General features: G+C 50.5%; 1 long non-coding RNA gene across 1 annotated transcript; it reads left to right on the top strand.

Moving 5' to 3' along the window:
- Positions 1–3,892: 3,892 nt before the first annotated feature.
- Positions 3,893–9,329, top strand: LOC103554472 (uncharacterized). Its single transcript, XR_545711.2, has 3 exons — positions 3,893–3,960; positions 4,482–4,768; positions 5,980–9,329. It is a non-coding gene; the product is annotated as an uncharacterized lncRNA (long non-coding RNA).
- Positions 9,330–16,188: the final 6,859 nt, after the last annotated feature.

Here is a 16,188-nt window from a genome sequence, read left to right as displayed (position 1 = left end):
AGCCCTCTTCGTGGCTTGCAGATGGCTGCCTTCTTGATTTGGGCTCACAGGGCCTTGCCTGGGTGTGTGTGCATGGAGAGAGCTCTCTCTCTCTTCCTCTTCTCATGAGGCCACCAATCCTATTGGATTAGGACCCCATCCTCATGACCTCATTTAACCTTAATTACTTCCTAAAAGCCCTAACTCCAGAGACAGTCACATTGGGCACTAGAGCTTCAACACATGGGAAGTGGGGGACATAATTCAGTCCATAGCAATCCCTAATTTTTTTATTTTGCCTCTCCAATATATGCATATTTATGTATACGTTACATACACTTTCCATTAAATAGAAAATTTAAGTAGATAAGTTAAAGGTACAAAGTAATATTTTAAGCATTAATTTTGATGACTCTTTACTATTAATAACTAATATTCCAAGGCACAATGGGATAGTGAGTTTCATCATTAATGACAGTGAATGTAAATCCATCTTTCAAGGAAGCTTCTTGATAATTTTACTTTTGGGGGCAAGGGGACGGACTTCTTGTCCCATCTCACTTTTCCCTCACAATGTGCTAACGCAGAGCTCACACCAGCTACAGCACTTCTGCTAATTTCTTGGTTTTTACCCAGGCTTGTACTATTAGCATTGTCTTTAATCCTCAGTCTCTCTACAGCAATCTATTCAAACTATTTTTTCATTTTGTGGGGATTAGTTGAGCTAAAACTAGATTGTGTGCTTTACAAGTCCACTTACCCAGCACATGTAGACCATATTACCTCAAATTCCCCTGAGATTCATGCATACGTGAGGTCACCACCATTGGCCCCCACATTGTGGAGCCCTCAAGGGCCCACCTGTGCTGCGGGTAACATAGAGCCCTCTGACACACCCACCAAAGGAAGCTACTAGTGCCAATCTTAAAAGATTAGGAAAGTATAATTGCTTCCTTACTGTTCTTGCCCCAAAGTTCCACTGTTTTTCCCCAACCCGGTGGATTGTGTTGAACACCCCGACTTGGAGACCATTGATTCGCTTTGTCAAAGACAAATATGAGGTTTTGTATGTGATCTTCAAATTTAAAACAATGCCTTATGCCCAACGTTGGTAAAAACGGAAGAGCTAACATAAAGTATCTGGTGAGTAGGGCTTGGTCTTACATAAAACTGGAAGTCTGTAGGATTGTGGGCCATAGGCTCACAAAAAAACTGCAAAGGCTATTTGATATTTGCATGAGTGCGTGGCCCTCCGGGACATTCTCAGCTCCCTCCCCAGACCACGCACTGGGCTTTAGGACTCCAGTCCTATGTTCTGCTAGTTTCCTGCAGCTGTCATAACAAATTGCACAAGCTTGGCAGCTTAAAACAACAGGAATTTATTCTCTCACAATTCTAGAGGCTAGGAGTCTAAAATCAAGCGCCAGCAGAGCCGTGCTCCCTCTGGAGGCCCTGGGGAGAATCCTGCCTCGGCTCTTCCAGCTTCTGGTGTTGTCAGCATTCCTTGGCTTGTGTCACTCTGCTCTGTCTTCATATTGCCATTGCCTCCTTGTGCCTGTCTTCTCCTCTGTGTGTCCTTTACCAGGACATTTGTCATTGATTTAGAGCCTACCCAGATAATGCAGGATGATCATCTCATCTCAAAACCCTTAACTTAATTACATCTGCAAAGACTCCATTTCCTGATAAGGTCACATTTGCAGGTTTTGAGGGTCATCATGCAGCCCACTGCACACATCCTCCCCACAATTTTAACAGGTGAAGGGGGGCCCAGAAGGAGGGTGAGGGCACAGTGTGGACCGGCTTCTGCCTTTTCCTCTCTTGTGGCTGTACAGGGCTTTTCTGAACACCAAGCTCCATCAAAGGAGGCTTCCCCCTGCAAAGAAGCATGTCCTGGTTGTTCACAATTCACTCATGTTTTCCGATGTGAAGGAAATCATTGCAACTTAGAGAAGCAATTTCTTGCCCTTTAAGGACTGTTAAGGCTCCTTCCTCCTGTCTTTCCACTACCATTTCCATGCATTTCTTCTCCCCTAGGACTCTTCAAAGCATTCTCTAGGACACAAGCAGCTTGGTTTCTGATCTCTAGGGATGGAGCCAGACAGCTGGGGTTTTATCAGCGGGCACAAAGGCAGCAAAGCCTGGCCAGCCCCAGGGGCAGAGTTCTGGCCTGACAAGGAAGGGAAGAGTGGACTGGGAGATTTCCTCTTGGCCTCAGAGTCAAACCACTTTCAAGTTTAACCAGGTGTTTGCCCCGTGATCAGCGTTGCTCTGTTTAGCAAATAAGAAGGCAGGACGCCCAGTGGAATTTGGGTTTTGGATAGACAATGAGTTTTTTAGTATAAGTATGTCCCATGCAATATTTTAAAATCTACTTAAAATGCACTATTTGGAACATAGTTCTATTTTAAAAAATGATTGTTTATCTGAAATTCAAATTTAACTGAGTGTCCCACATTTTGTCTGTCAACCCTACCTATGACCTTCCCTATCTCTCTTCCTCTCCTTCCTTCCATCCTTCCTTCCTTTCTCCCTCCCTCATTTCCTTCCTTGCTTCCTTCTAAAAAGCCTTTGTTTTGAGCCCACTGTCTGCAGAGTCCTTTACTAGGAACAAATCAAGTATAATGCTTTCCTTCAAGGTGTTCACTGCATAGAGCAGGAGACAAACTGGTAACCACTGCCTTTCACCCAGTGGGATTCATCCCCATCCTAATACACGTTCAGACGAACCATTTGGGGGCCACAGAGGAAGGAATAATTAATTCTGTACGGGGTGGAGCCAGATGAGGTGGAAAAGAGGAAAAGAGCTTGGGAAAAGGCTTAGGGATGGTGGCTCTTGGCCTTGACCTTGACGGATAGGTATGAAGCAATGGGAGGCAATGGAGGTGTCACTGTGGCCGGGTTGGTGAGGCAGGAGCTGTGTGTGTGTGTCTGTGGGGGTGCTAGTGGCGCTGATGTCAGGAGGAAACCAGAAAGGTTGTTTGGAGTCGAGATGCTGAGGAGTTGGGGCTTTCTCTGATGGGTCTTGAGAGACTGACTATACAAATGGACCTTGGCCAGACCAGAGATGATGGTAGAACTCTAACCACAACCTGTGAAGCAACCTGTCCAGGAAGCCAAACGACAGCGTCTGCAGCCATCTGCCCAGAAAGTTCAGGACTCGGTCAATGCCTGCCAGTTTCCCTATTGTTTTGTCCCTGCTTCCAACTCAGGACCAAGCACACAAGAAGCCCCATTTCCAGATGCCCTCCTCCAGCTTCCCCAGGCAGGGCACACTTGAAGACTTCCTTTTTCTTCGCTGTAATGCTTCCCCACTCCCCCGCCTGCCTTTGAATTTCTGCTCTAAATAAACAGCTGGTTTGTTCTCACTGAAAGTGGCCTTCATTTATGTCCTGAGTGTAGTCTATGATATTGCTTTTTAAGACAGGGAGAGGGGCAATGGGAGTAGCTCGCTCTGTGGAAACTCATACGCTGATACCTGGTGTCATGACAACCACAGATGCTGGTAGCATTTGGAGCTGGAAAAATCTGCTTTGTGAGGCCCTTTGCAATCCATACACACACATGCAATTTTTCAATGTTTATATTCACCTGCAGATCCCCAAATTCTTTTATATTCTAAAGAAAGGCTTCGAATCTTTAAAGTGAAGTTTAAAAACAGGAGTATTGTTACCCTTAATTTTCTTTTTGAATCATTATTTTGTTTCCCCTTGTGGTAGATTGCATCACTGACTCCAATTTGTCACCCTTCCTTGTACCCACACCCTCAGCCGTTGGACTCGGCAGCACCTCCCACTAAATGGGTGGAGCCCCTTGATGTTGAGTTTGGCCATGGGACCTGCTTTGGCCAATGGGAGATCAGCAGATATGATGCAAGCAGAGGCTTGAAACAGGCTCACTCACTGGGGTTTGGGCTCCTGCTCCTCTGCCATCTCCATGAGAAGAACATGCTCAAGAGAGCCTGCTGGATACAGGAGTGGGGTGAGAGTCAGGTGGAGCTGAGCCACCCCCAGCCACACACAGTCTAGATTAGACAACCACCAGCTGACCCACAGGCCCATGGGTTAAATAAATGGTCCTTTTTTTGGTGCCTCTGAAATTTTGTAGTTGTTTGCTAAGCAGTGCCTCTGTGCCAGTAGTTGAGCATCGCACCCCCTGATTCCAGAATTTCAAGAACATTTTCATTACCATGAATATGTGACTATTCATAGCAAATCCTATTGGTTGCCTCCCCAGATCCATGCCTCCTGCCATTCTTTCCTGCTGGGAGAGCCCTGACTTCTTTTCAGGAGTTCACCCTCTGCCCAGCCCAGACAAGAGCTCAGGGAAGGTGTCCTCTTCAACCGCAGGGAGCGAGTCTTGACTAATCGAAGCCAATTGTAGGTTGCTGGTGTTGTATGTAATCATGCTGTGTTGTATGACATGTGAGAAGTCAGCTAGGGGCTTTCTGGAAAGGCTTCTCTTTAAAAGAAACTCACGAGATGGTGCTTCCTTTTTTTAAGCCTCTAGACTTTTGGAGCTGCTGCTGCCATTTTGGAACCATGAGGGGAGCTGACAACGGGACAGGCTAACATTCTGAGGAGGACAGATGAGGAAGATCCTGAGTCCCAGATGTCGCTGAGGAGCCGTCCCCTCGTGAGCCTTGGAGCTGCCCTATCTCGGGGCTGCTTGTTACACATCCTCGTTGTTCAGGCCGTGTTTCCTCACAGTTTCTGTTCCTTACAGCTCAACTCTTCCTGCCTGATCCGGATGCTTCCTCAGAAGAGGAAAATCCAAGTTAAAGAGAAGGGTGTGTTGATTTTCTTCTCTTTCTTATGTTTTTATCTAGTGATTCATCACTGGGGCAAGGCCTCTAACAAAATCTTTAAAGATGGGCTTAAAAAATGTTTGCTCCCATGCACACTTCCGAAATTTGATTTTGAGGGTTTTCACCATGGCTACAAATATGTGATGACATGACTTCTGGCCCCACCGTGTGACTCTGTGATGCTTTGCGCAGCGATGTGAGGACCCAATTTCAGAAGCGTAGGCTGATAGGTAAATGTGGGAAGAATCTCGCCAAGCATAAGTTCCCTTGGTGGTGGTCCCTCCTTCCAAGGAGGAACTCCCGGGGTCTACTACACTTATGTGGCCAGGGTGAAATTGACCCTTTTTAAGTAGTGGCAGCTAAATCATATAAAGCAAATGCAATCCACAAGAATGATCTTTCTCCAGCACAACGAGCATATGGTACATTCGCTTAGTATGATCCATTTCACTTCAGTAGACAGTACCTTCAGAAACACATTAAATTGTCATTAGGTTTTATCTAAACTTGCTGATAATTTAGGTCACGTGACTCTCTCCTCCTCTTCCCACGCTGTGCTCAGCAGAAACCGGCTCATGCTAAATTATCATTCATTTTGTTAAAGCAAAACTTCAGGCCACTCTCTGGACTTGCCAAACTTTCTCCCATCCCTGGGCCACGGCCCTCGCTCTTTTTTTCCCCTGGAATGTCTCTCTCCCATTTACTGGCTGGCAACCTCCTCATCATCTGGCAATGCAAAATTCCAGTGTCAGCTCTTCTCTGAAGCCTTGCCTGGACCCCACAGCAATGCTGCACGTGCGGTAGTTGAAGTCAGGCCCACTAGATTTCGGATCCAGCTCTGTCCCCACTCAGCTAGGTGACCTCAGTGGCAGAGCCCAGCTTTTCTGAGCCAAGTCTCAGCTTCCTCGCCTGTAAAATCTGCATCACGATTGCCCCTGCCTCAGGCTTGTGCCCACTGAGATGAGATCGTGTGAGAGGCCCTGGCATAGAGTCAGGGCTCAAATATTTTGGCTATTGTTACTGGGGACCTTCCTGCGGAATCATAAAGCTTTATAGCCACACGGGGCTTCAGAGTAGCTCTTCTCAACCTTCACTGTGCAAACAGATGACCTGGGGATCATGTCAAAATGCAGTGGTTCTGGGGCGGTGCCTGAGATTTTTGTGTGTTTCTTACAATTTCCATGGTGTTACAGATGCAGCTGGTCCCAGGACCGCCCTTGGAATAGCAAGTCTGTAGGAGACTTGGAGCTCCTGCCTGTCTTACAGAAGAGGAGGGTGAGTCCCACGAGGGGCTGCTCCAAGCCCACAGAGATCCAGAAAGCTGCTGAGAGAGGCAGCACAGAACCCAGCCGTCCCGGTGGAGTTCAATGAGAGATTAACTTTTCCATCCTCATCAGAAACAACCATGTGAAGTGTATCTATGCATTGCGAGTTCCTTTCCCTCACCCCGAGAGCCAGCGCCCCATTTCCTGAATGAGGTAAGTTTTATTCCTGACTCTCAGACGGGAGGAAGAGATGGACAATGTCAAGAACAAGGGCATTAAACTAAAATGAGTGGTGTTCTACTGGGGGAGAAGTGGAAACACATTACCTCAGGGCCCGTGGCATAAAACATAGCGTAGAAGGAGCAGCCAGGGTTTAAGAAATCAGGAGAGTATGCAGAAATAGTCATTGCTTTGCCAACGTGAGGGAAATACACACAACTCACTCCTCTTTGGGGCGGCATCCAGGCTGACGCGGCTCCACTATGTGGCAAACTGAGATGGGTCCTTTGGCTTTTCCAAGTCTATCCCAGAGTTATTCCTTACTTAAGAGGACATGTCCAACACATCCCACCGTCTGGGGCACTGCCCAAATGCCATCACATTTACCATCACTGTGGGTTCTAATTTTTCCCCACACCTGACCTTTGCTCTCATTTGACTCATCCCAAAGCCCAGTCCTTGCTCCTGGTACAGCCAGAAAGGAACTAACTAAAGAAAACATACAGTGCCCCTCTTCAAGGAAAGCGCTAGAAACTCCCGGCTCCTGAATGCAATCCTTTAGAGAAGGCGTGACTCAAGCCTAAATAAGATCTGATGCTTAACAATCTTCCGTCACCCACAAGCCCTCTTGGTGTCAGCAAAGGTTTTCCCATCAGCCGCTGGAAGGAATAAGAAAAGGAAGCAAATCAAACTGCCGAGTGTCGCTTAGCCCCAAATGGCGACAAGAGCCCAGAGGGGCAAGTGCCTGGAGAAAATATTTCAATTCTTCTGCATCATGACAATAATTATTCCAGCAATTCTTTTTATTTTCTATCAAAGCACAACCAGTAAACTCTCACAGGTCTCTGTGCTGTTTGCTGGAAGTAAAGGACAAGACAAATCGCTCTCATCCTCAGAGAGTTGAGAATCCATAGGAGGAGGAAGAAATGATACAAAGACTAGGAAACAAGGTGAAGAGCAGCTCCTGCAGTCCAAAGGGCAGCAGAATTGCTGAGGGAGGGGAGCATGAGCCCTGGTAGAGCACCACCCTCTGGGCAATTTTCATAGTTAGTTTTGTGGTCCTGGATTCTCCACTCCCCTAGGGATATCTTGAATATGAAACAAGTTGTCTACCTTAAAGAATAAATGAACAGGAAATACTGTGTATAGGCAGTCCTCTGCTTTTATAAATGTGAAAACATGTATAAAAGTAACTGCATAGAAGTGGAGCAAAAGACTGACACATTACACATGGTTGTTCCATCCCAAACAGCACTGTACAGTTGGGCAGGTTATTCACTGTACGAGGGCACCCAGCCAAGAGGGTAAGTGGGGACTGACATCCGGCTGTGTACTCTGGTGCAGAGTTGTATTTATTGAGAAAACAAGGAGTCCCTTTTTCTGATTTGCACAGGACACCATATCGGCTAGTAGTGGCCCTGATCCTGAGAGGTTAAAAAATATTTTTAAACTCCAGTCAAATATTGATAGCATTTTCTTTCATGCTGTTTTTTTCTTTGCTGTTGAGTCTATGGTAGATCCACTTAAATCCAATGAGCATGTAAATAAGCCAAAGATTGGCCACTTTGGTTAACGATTTCCATCTTTTAAAGATGGAAATCTTGCTTTAAGCAAGTGATAGGTGCATCTCTCTCATGTGAGCACTTTTTTTTTTTCTACTTTTCACTCTTTTTTTTTTTTTTTTTTAAAGATTTTATTTTTTCCTTTTTCTCCCCAAAGCACCCCCGGTACATAGTTGTGTACTCTTCGTTGTGGGTTCTTCCAGTTGTGGCATGTGGGACGCTGCCTCAGCGTGGTCTGATGAGCAGTGCCATGTCCGCGCCCAGGATTCGAACCAACGAAACACTGGGCCGCCTGCAGCGGAGCGCGCGAACTCAACCACTCGGCCACGGGGCCAGCCCCTTTTCACTCTTTTTTTAAAACAACACGGGCAAAACGCAATGAAACTTTGCAACAGTCACATGTGTCCTGTTGAACAAAAGCGGCAACTGCTCACGGTGCCCTGTCACCTGGCAGGCAGCACCATCTTGGGTGGCTCAAATGATTTTTTCAGTAGCTGGCGCATGACAGCCTAAATTTGTTCCAGAAGAGGCAGATTAGGGGTGTCGACGCATACGATGCTTCTCCAATCGTCCGGTGGGGGACCCCCTCTAACACTTGCACCAAACGTTAGCTATAGGCTCCTGCTTGATGCTGAGAATTCCTGGCACCCTCCCCCAAGGCACAGCCCCCCATGCTGTACCCTCTTCTCCTGCTGCTCGGGACGCCTGGGTGCCTGTAAACCCCTGCGTCCATCTCCTGTGCTCACTGCTCTCTCGGCCCGTTTGGCACAGTTCAGAAGCAGCCAGGAATCCTTCCCAGCTCCGACCCTGTGGGATCTGCCCTCTTGCTGGCTCCATCTCCCAGAGGGACCAGGACCTCCGAGGTTATGAGTGGCACTTGCCGACTAGCCTGTCCCCTCCAGGAGCAGACCCCCCTCCGTTGCTGTCTGGTGGAGGAACTCATTTGCCATCCCTGCAGGTCTCCACTAATTGTTCCCTTTTCCCTCCCCCTTTTCCTAATCTGGCCATTCATCCATAGCAGTATCCGCTTATTCCATGAACATTTGCCAGGTAACTCCTTGCATGAGGCCCCGCGCTAGGCACTGGGCGATGCACTGACAGACGTGGCGCTGAGGCCCTAGAGGTGGGGGAGGTAGACGACAAACAAATATGCATGAATAAGGACCAACTGGTGGTGTGAACAGACTAACCAGAGTGTCCTTCAGAAGAGTCGGGGGAGGGCACGCTCACAGAGTCAGGGCCGGCCTCTCTGAGCAGATGACCCCCAGGCCAAGCCCTAAAGGGTAAGAGGGAGTCAGCCATGTGGAGAGCAGGCAAGAGAGGTCCAGAGAGAGACACAGCGCGGGTGAAGGTCACAAGGCCTAACCAAAGACTGGGAGCATGTGCACCTGTCTGGAGCATGTGGGGGAGGGGGGAGTGGCAGGAGGGGGAGTGGTGGGCGAGGTGGACAGGGGCCACTCACACAGGGACAACCTTGTGTCCTACAGGGCCTGCAAGAGCCTCTGTGATTGCGTGGCCCTCTGACCCTGGCCCCATCCACCTTACCTTATGTATTCCAATCTTGCTGTGTTTGGATAAGTGGCCCTGAGTCACATCTTCCACCAAAATTGTAGAAATGGTTCCAAATGAATCTCTCTTCCTCTTTTCTACCAAGAAATTAAGAGGGTATTGAAATCTGAATACATCCCACCAGATTGACTTGGTTAGATCAGCTTAAAAGGAACGCATGAATTCACGCAACTTCTGAATTGATTCGATTTTGAGTATCCTTGATGCCAAACAATGAGCTCGCTGAAGGTGCCGGCTTTGCTTCAGTGGCTTGGGAGCCCCGAGACCTGACCACAGACAGAGCCGAGGCGGGAGGAGCGAGCGGGAGCCGAGGAGGACAGCTCCCCAACAGCCCAGGACGAGCAGCTAAGCTGTCTCAGGTCCTGCCTGTGCTGGGAGAACAGCCACGCCTTCCTGCCTGCTGGGAGGAGAGGCACAGGTGCAACCTTTCTGGCAGTTTCTGTGGATGTCTCATATGCACATGCCCTTTGACTCAGCAGCTCTGTTAGATGCCCCCCGATGGGTATACTCACTGAGGTACAGCAAGACAGCACAGGTGTTTGTAACCCCCAAAAGCTGGAAACAACCTAAATGACTTTCAGTTGGCCAAATCTGGCTGAGTGGATTTTGGTCCACCCATATGATAGACTACTGTGCCGTGATTATAAAGAAGGAGCTAGATCTTTATGGCCTGAGATTAAGACTTCAAACAGTAAATGATACTAGAGATGGTCAGTTCAGTCCAACAACCCATCTACGGAACACCTCCTATGAACACCTACATCTGACGCTATATGAGGCCTGGGGAGAGAGCAGATACTAATGCAATTTTGTCCCTGCCCCCCAGGAAGCAGACACACATAGATAACTCTCACAGCTGCAGGCAAGGGGGAAGTGCTACGAGAGGTGGGAGTAACATGGTTAGGAAGGAAGGGAGAGATTCTCTGTAGCCAATGGGACTGGGAAGGTTTCCTGGAGGAGGCAGGAATGATCTGCGACAGTCCACAGGGGCTGTTCCAGGCTGGGAAAACAGCTTGAGCAAAGACCCAGAGGCAGAAGAAAAATGGGTTTGTGCAGGGAGGGTGGAGAGGCTGACACCCAGAATGCCTGGCAAAGGGGTGAGTGGAGGGAGAGGTGGGCAGGAAAGCCAAGTGGTTAGAGCTGACAGTGGAGCCAGGAGCTGGGCCTGAGAGAGCTGAGTACCAGGCGGAGAAGTCTGCACTTAATTCTGTGAACCTGAAACTTTCTGAGTCAGGGACAAAAAGGTGACAGTCTGGTTTGTAAAAGTCAGTGCCACCTCCCAAAACATCGCAGTGCCTATGGAGCAGGTGCTGGTACGAGGGCCGGGAAGAGCTGGTGAGCAAGCTCATCGACGCTGGCCTTGCAGAGGGCACAACAGAGCGGCAGGGCTGTGGGGACGAGGTCTGCTGGGGTCTGACGTGCCTTTTGTCTCTGGGAATCAGCTCCCTGCTCCCTAGAGCCAGGACAAGGATGTCACTGGCCAGGAGCCACTGCACTTGCCCGCTGGTAGCTGTTCTAGATGACTCAGCTAGGCTGCCTCCAGAACCCACCCCAGAATCAGCCTCTGGTGGTCCCGAGACAGGTAACATGGACAAGGCAGTCCAGGACCGCAGGCAGAGATGTCACACAAAACACCTTCAACATGACTCACTTAAAAAAACAACCAAAAAAGCAGATTTCCTGTTTGCCTCTCTGAAGAGGAAGCTTTCTGTAACTTCTCAAATCTCTCAGGCCCCAGTGCTGACTCTTCTCTCCCTGAGGAACCCGCAGCCTCAGCCCCGGCGGGAAGTGTCCCATTAAGCAATAGGCATCCACTACATCCAACTTTTCAACAGCTGATTCCAGCCAGCCTTCTCTACCTGTTTCCAGCCCCGAGAGTATTGCGGAGATTAATCAGAGAGAAGCTGTCTGCAAGAAGGCAACCCCCTTACAAGTCTCCCAGAGCAGGGCCCCTGTCTCACTCAGCCGCTCATTCCTTACATACTTTCGACTGTGCCAGGCATTCTAGGTAACAGAGCAGTGTGGTTATGGGCGTGGGCTCTGGAGCAAGACGGCCCGAGTTCCTCTCTCAGCTCCACCACTTACACATTGTGTGACCTTGGGCAAGTTAATAAGCTTCTCTGAGCCTTAGGGAAAATAACGTTACCTACCTCGTCAGAGTCTGAGGATTCAACGAGGCATATAAATTTATGAGAACAAGGAATAAGGACACGTACCCACACAAAACTTGTACGCAGATTTTCATCATAACAGCCAAAAAGAAGAAACAACCCAAATGCGCAACGACTGAGGAATGGATAAATGAAATGTGGTACGATAGATTATTCAGCCATGGAAAGGAATAAAGTGCTGACACAAGCTACCATAAGGATAAGCTCGGAGAACATTATACTAAGTGAAAGATGCCAGCCTTGAAGGACGGCCTATTGTATGATTCCATTGATATGAAATGTCCAGAACAGGAAATGGACAGAGATAGAAAGGTTAGTGGTTGCCTGGAGCTGGGGGAGGGGAGAACAGGAGTGACTGCTAATAGGTACAAGGTTTCCCTTTGAAGTAACAAAAATGTTCTAAAACTGATTAAGACGATGGTTGCACAACTCTGTGAATGTACTAAAAGCCATTGAATTGTATGTTTTAAATAGGTGAATTGTACAGTAGGTGAATTATATCTCAACAAAGCTGTTTTTAAAATGCCTCAGAATAATGCTTGGCACATATTAAGCGCTCAAGAAGCGTTGGCTAGTATTATTTGGTGCTAGGAAAACAGGGAGGAAAAAGGCGGGCAGATTCTCTGTCTCGAAGCTTGCGTTCGTGGAATCTTCTTCCGCACCCCCCGCGTCGTCTAGCACAGTGCTGGCAGGTAGCCGACATTCACCGTCGTCTGCTGTGTGCGTCTGTGAAGTCCAGCCATATGTGAAGGTGCGACTTGGGATGTCTGGCCACAGCTGTCTGCCTGTCCACTCTTGTTCCTTAACACGGCTCACTCTCTCGTGACCCACGCAGTCGACTCACCAGTTTTGCTTCTGGATTGTCTCAACTCCTGACCTGGCTTTGTCTCGTGCTCTCGGAAGTCCCTGACCCCCTCGCTCCCCACCCCCACCCTTGGATTTGACAGTGCGTCTGCTTCTCTGGTTTGGACCGTCAGCTCTCAGGGGCAGGCTCTGGGCCCCCGGCCTGGGGATGGGTTGGTGCCAGTGCGGTGGGGCCATCTCGTTCTCTGGGCATTGCCAAGGTTCCAAGTGCACCAGTTCTTGGAACTTGAAATCCACCAGAGGCACTCTGAGGGTGGAGGCAAATGAACAGGAGACCTCATCCCCCAGGAGCCACACCCGGGCTCACACAGCCCAGTAACTGCAAAGCTGCATTCTGAAGAAGCTCAGGGGAGCAGACAGACAGGCATTGTTGCTCCAGGACAGCAAGGCTCTGCCTGCCGCCCCTTCCAACCCGGCTTTCCACAGAGGGTGACAACTCATCCCAGCCTGCCAGGGGCTTTCTCAGTTTTAGAACTCAAAGTCTTGCCTGCTGGAAGCCCCTTGGTCCCAGGCAAACTGAAACAGTCACTCTAGTTTCACAGCTTGGTGGGACAGGAGTTCTCCCACCTCAGTGTCCCATGGGGGTCAAGGACCCCTTCTCCTCCTCCTCCCCTTCCTCCTCCTCCCCTTCCTCCTCCTCCCCCTTCCTCTCTCTCCTCCCACTTCTCTTCCTCCTCCTCCTCTTCCTCCCCCTCCTCCTCTGCTTCCTCTTCCCCTAGTAACAGCCAGGGCGGAAACAGTAATAATAGCATCAGGTTAAAGACAGAAAGCCAGACTGGGGAACGTCCCCTCACATCCATGGGGGCAGGGGCTGGGGGATCAGAGAGCTGCAGGATAGCCCACGGTGCCCATGCACCACCCGCCCAGCGGTCTTGAGCGGGGAGAGCTGGCTGGCGGCCAGGAACGAGGTGAAGAGGAAGAGGCAAGGAGGCTGGAGTGGCAGCTGCGTTCCACCAGAGGGCCTGGGCCAGGGCATCCATCCTCCCAAACCAGAGACCCCAAACCAGCTCCCAGCCTGTCTGCAGCTGCCATCTGTGCCCTTGTCGCCCCCAGTCTGTGCCATGATGTACACCTGCCTGGATGACAGCAGTCATCTGTCTCCCTGTACAGGCGGTCACTGGTCATGGAATGAAGCTGGCGGAACAGGGCTAGGCAGCCACAGCTGCGGGCAGAGGCCAGTGTGGCCAGCGCATGGACTCCCAGTGCTGTGGGTTTGGGAATAATGAATCACACACAGGAGCCACACAGCAAAGAGCCACTGAGGAGTGGCCTCCCTCGTCTCTCCCCGTGGCTTTTTCTGTGGCCAGCCTCTCCACCTGGGAGAGCCAGTTGACAGTGTGTGAATTCACGATGGGCCAGAACTGCAGGACGAACACGCAGGAGGTGATCAGGGCTTCCGGCTCCAGGGAGCAGGGCGCTGCCTCTGTGGCTCGCTTTCTACTACCAGGTGGGGCCTTGGCCTCTCCTCAGAAGGAGGGGTCAGGAGGGAAGAAGGGGAGCCTTCCTGGCTCCCAAAGGACCACACAGCCTTCGTCACCTCCTCCTCCACCCCTCCTGCCCTGCAATGGCCCAGCAGGGGGGGCTGGACATATCGGGTGAGCTGATTGGCACCTTGGGCCCGAGATGGGGCCTCTCTTACTGGTGCTCCCAATAGGGGATTGGGGTGGGGAGTGAATAGCAGACATCGCGTCCCAGGCAGGGTGCCAGGGACAAGTTGGGGGACTGCTTCTCACTGTGGTCCAGTGAGGGAGAGGAAGGAATGAGAATGTGAGGGGTCCCAACAGGAGTGCGAAGGGGAGAGTCAAGGACCCAGGAGATCTGTGAGGGGCAGAGAAGGGGGCTGTGGGGGAAGGCAGCTTGGCCCTCATTAGGGTTGGTATGTACGGCATCCCCCAGCTTAGTCAACACCACCATCCCCACATCACACCAAGGAGGGGCTTCTTTGAGGTCCTCGGATCCTTTTTTTAAAAACAAGTAGTCAGTGACACTTTACTATAAAGTCCAGCAGTCAGGTTATCAGGTCCTTCCCTCCTCACACCTGGGTGACACCAACCCTAAGTGTCCTTGGGGAGCAGGCCTTGGGGGTCTGGGGACTCTGGGTGGTGGGCTGGGGAGGGGGAGCTCTGTGCAGCCAGGATCCTGTGGTGGGAGAGATGGGGTGCTGGGAGGCGCCATCATCACCTCTTCCCACCTGATTCTCCCTCCCTGCTCCCCGCGCGGGAAGACCCGTGCCCACCTGCAGAGGAGGCACCACCCAGGTCTGAGACCATCCTATCAGGCAGCAAGTGTCCCAACAGCCAGAGTAATGCCAGCCCCTGGGCTGGGATGAATCCTATTGCCCACAGGCCTGGGGCTGTGTGGCCAGGTCTCCCTGGGAGTCAGAAGCCTGCCTGTGGCCCCCAGGTTCGGCCCAGCATAGAGGACAAGGTTCCTGCCTCAGTTTCCCTGCCCAGCACTCCATTGCCACATGGACCTCAATCCCCGCCATGAGACCCCTTTCTGCCTAGTCGGGCACCTACCCTTCTGAGTATTTCTAGCTGCTTCCCTAGAGGCTGGGGCTTGCTTCCCAGATCCCCAGAGCCTGCCGCTGGACCCTGGACAGCAATCGTTCAGTTGGCCTTGCCAGGACCACACCTGCCCCACTCCCCATGTTCCTGGGGTCTTATTCCTCCCTGCGAGCTTGTCAACTAGTATGGCTATGCCCCCCCACCCCCGCCGGGCTCACCCTGAGCTTGTCCCCCACCTTTCCTTCTCTTTCCATGTGCATTCAGCGGACTAGAAGTTATGGTCCAGTGGCTCAACTGTGGTCACTGCCCCACTGAGGGCAGAGAGGAACCAAAAAGGAGCCGAGGCAGAAGGACCCAGCATCCCTGAGGGACGCAGGCGGTGCTGCTCAGAGGAGCCAGAGCAGGAAGCGGGGCCTGAAGCAGAGCTGGGAAGAGGCCCAATGCAAACACAAACACAAATATGACACAAAAGAGTATTGCATGTGGGTTAAACACCCACGCTCTGGAGTCAGACTTCCCAGGTTCAAATAACCTGTGTGATCTTGCGAAAGTTACTTAACTTCTCTGAGTCTCATCTGAATATCCTCATCTGAAAATGAGGGATTATGAAACCTTGAAGGGCGGCAATAACAATCAAGTGAGATCACGCATGGCACACAGTAGATACTCTAGAAATAGGGCCCCTTATTTTACTGGAAAATATATACATCCTGCTTTGGGTATAGGAACACCACCTCCAGGAAGCCCCTCTAGGCTTTCTTTCAAGTTTCTGGGGTACTTTTGGGGGAAAGAGAAGACAGAGGAGCATGTACTAGGGGGGAAATAAAGATAAGGAACAGGAACAAGCATGCATTTTGCCCCTCCCTGGGCCCAGGCCCTGTGCTAAGCCCTTGATATATTCTACCTCATTCTGCCAACCCAGCAGCCCAAAAAAGGGAGAGGTTCTGGTTGACCCAATGAAACAATAACCCAACCTCAGTCACCGGCCCGTGAGTTGTTCCTGAGTGTTTGATGTAGGGACGGGCAAGGCTCAGGAGGAAAACTAGCTCAGGGTTGGCACTCAGCGACAGCTCCAACGCAAGGATTCAGGCTCATTAGCATAAAGAGTAATTGCTCTTTTCTAAAGCCGAAGGGTGGTGAGCATCTGAACCTCGCGCTTTCCTCCTCCAGAACAGAGAGGTGAAGGGAAAGCTGTTTCCAGGTACGAAGCAGGGGCACAGACCTGTGCCTGTCAGAGTCAGGCCA

The sequence above is a fragment of the Equus przewalskii genome, chromosome 1, assembly GCF_037783145.1.
Source record: "Equus przewalskii isolate Varuska chromosome 1, EquPr2, whole genome shotgun sequence".
NCBI classification, from domain to species: domain Eukaryota; kingdom Metazoa; phylum Chordata; class Mammalia; order Perissodactyla; family Equidae; genus Equus; species Equus przewalskii.
Note: the sequence above shows the minus strand (reverse complement) of the source record. Positions and strands in the feature narration are given on the sequence as shown.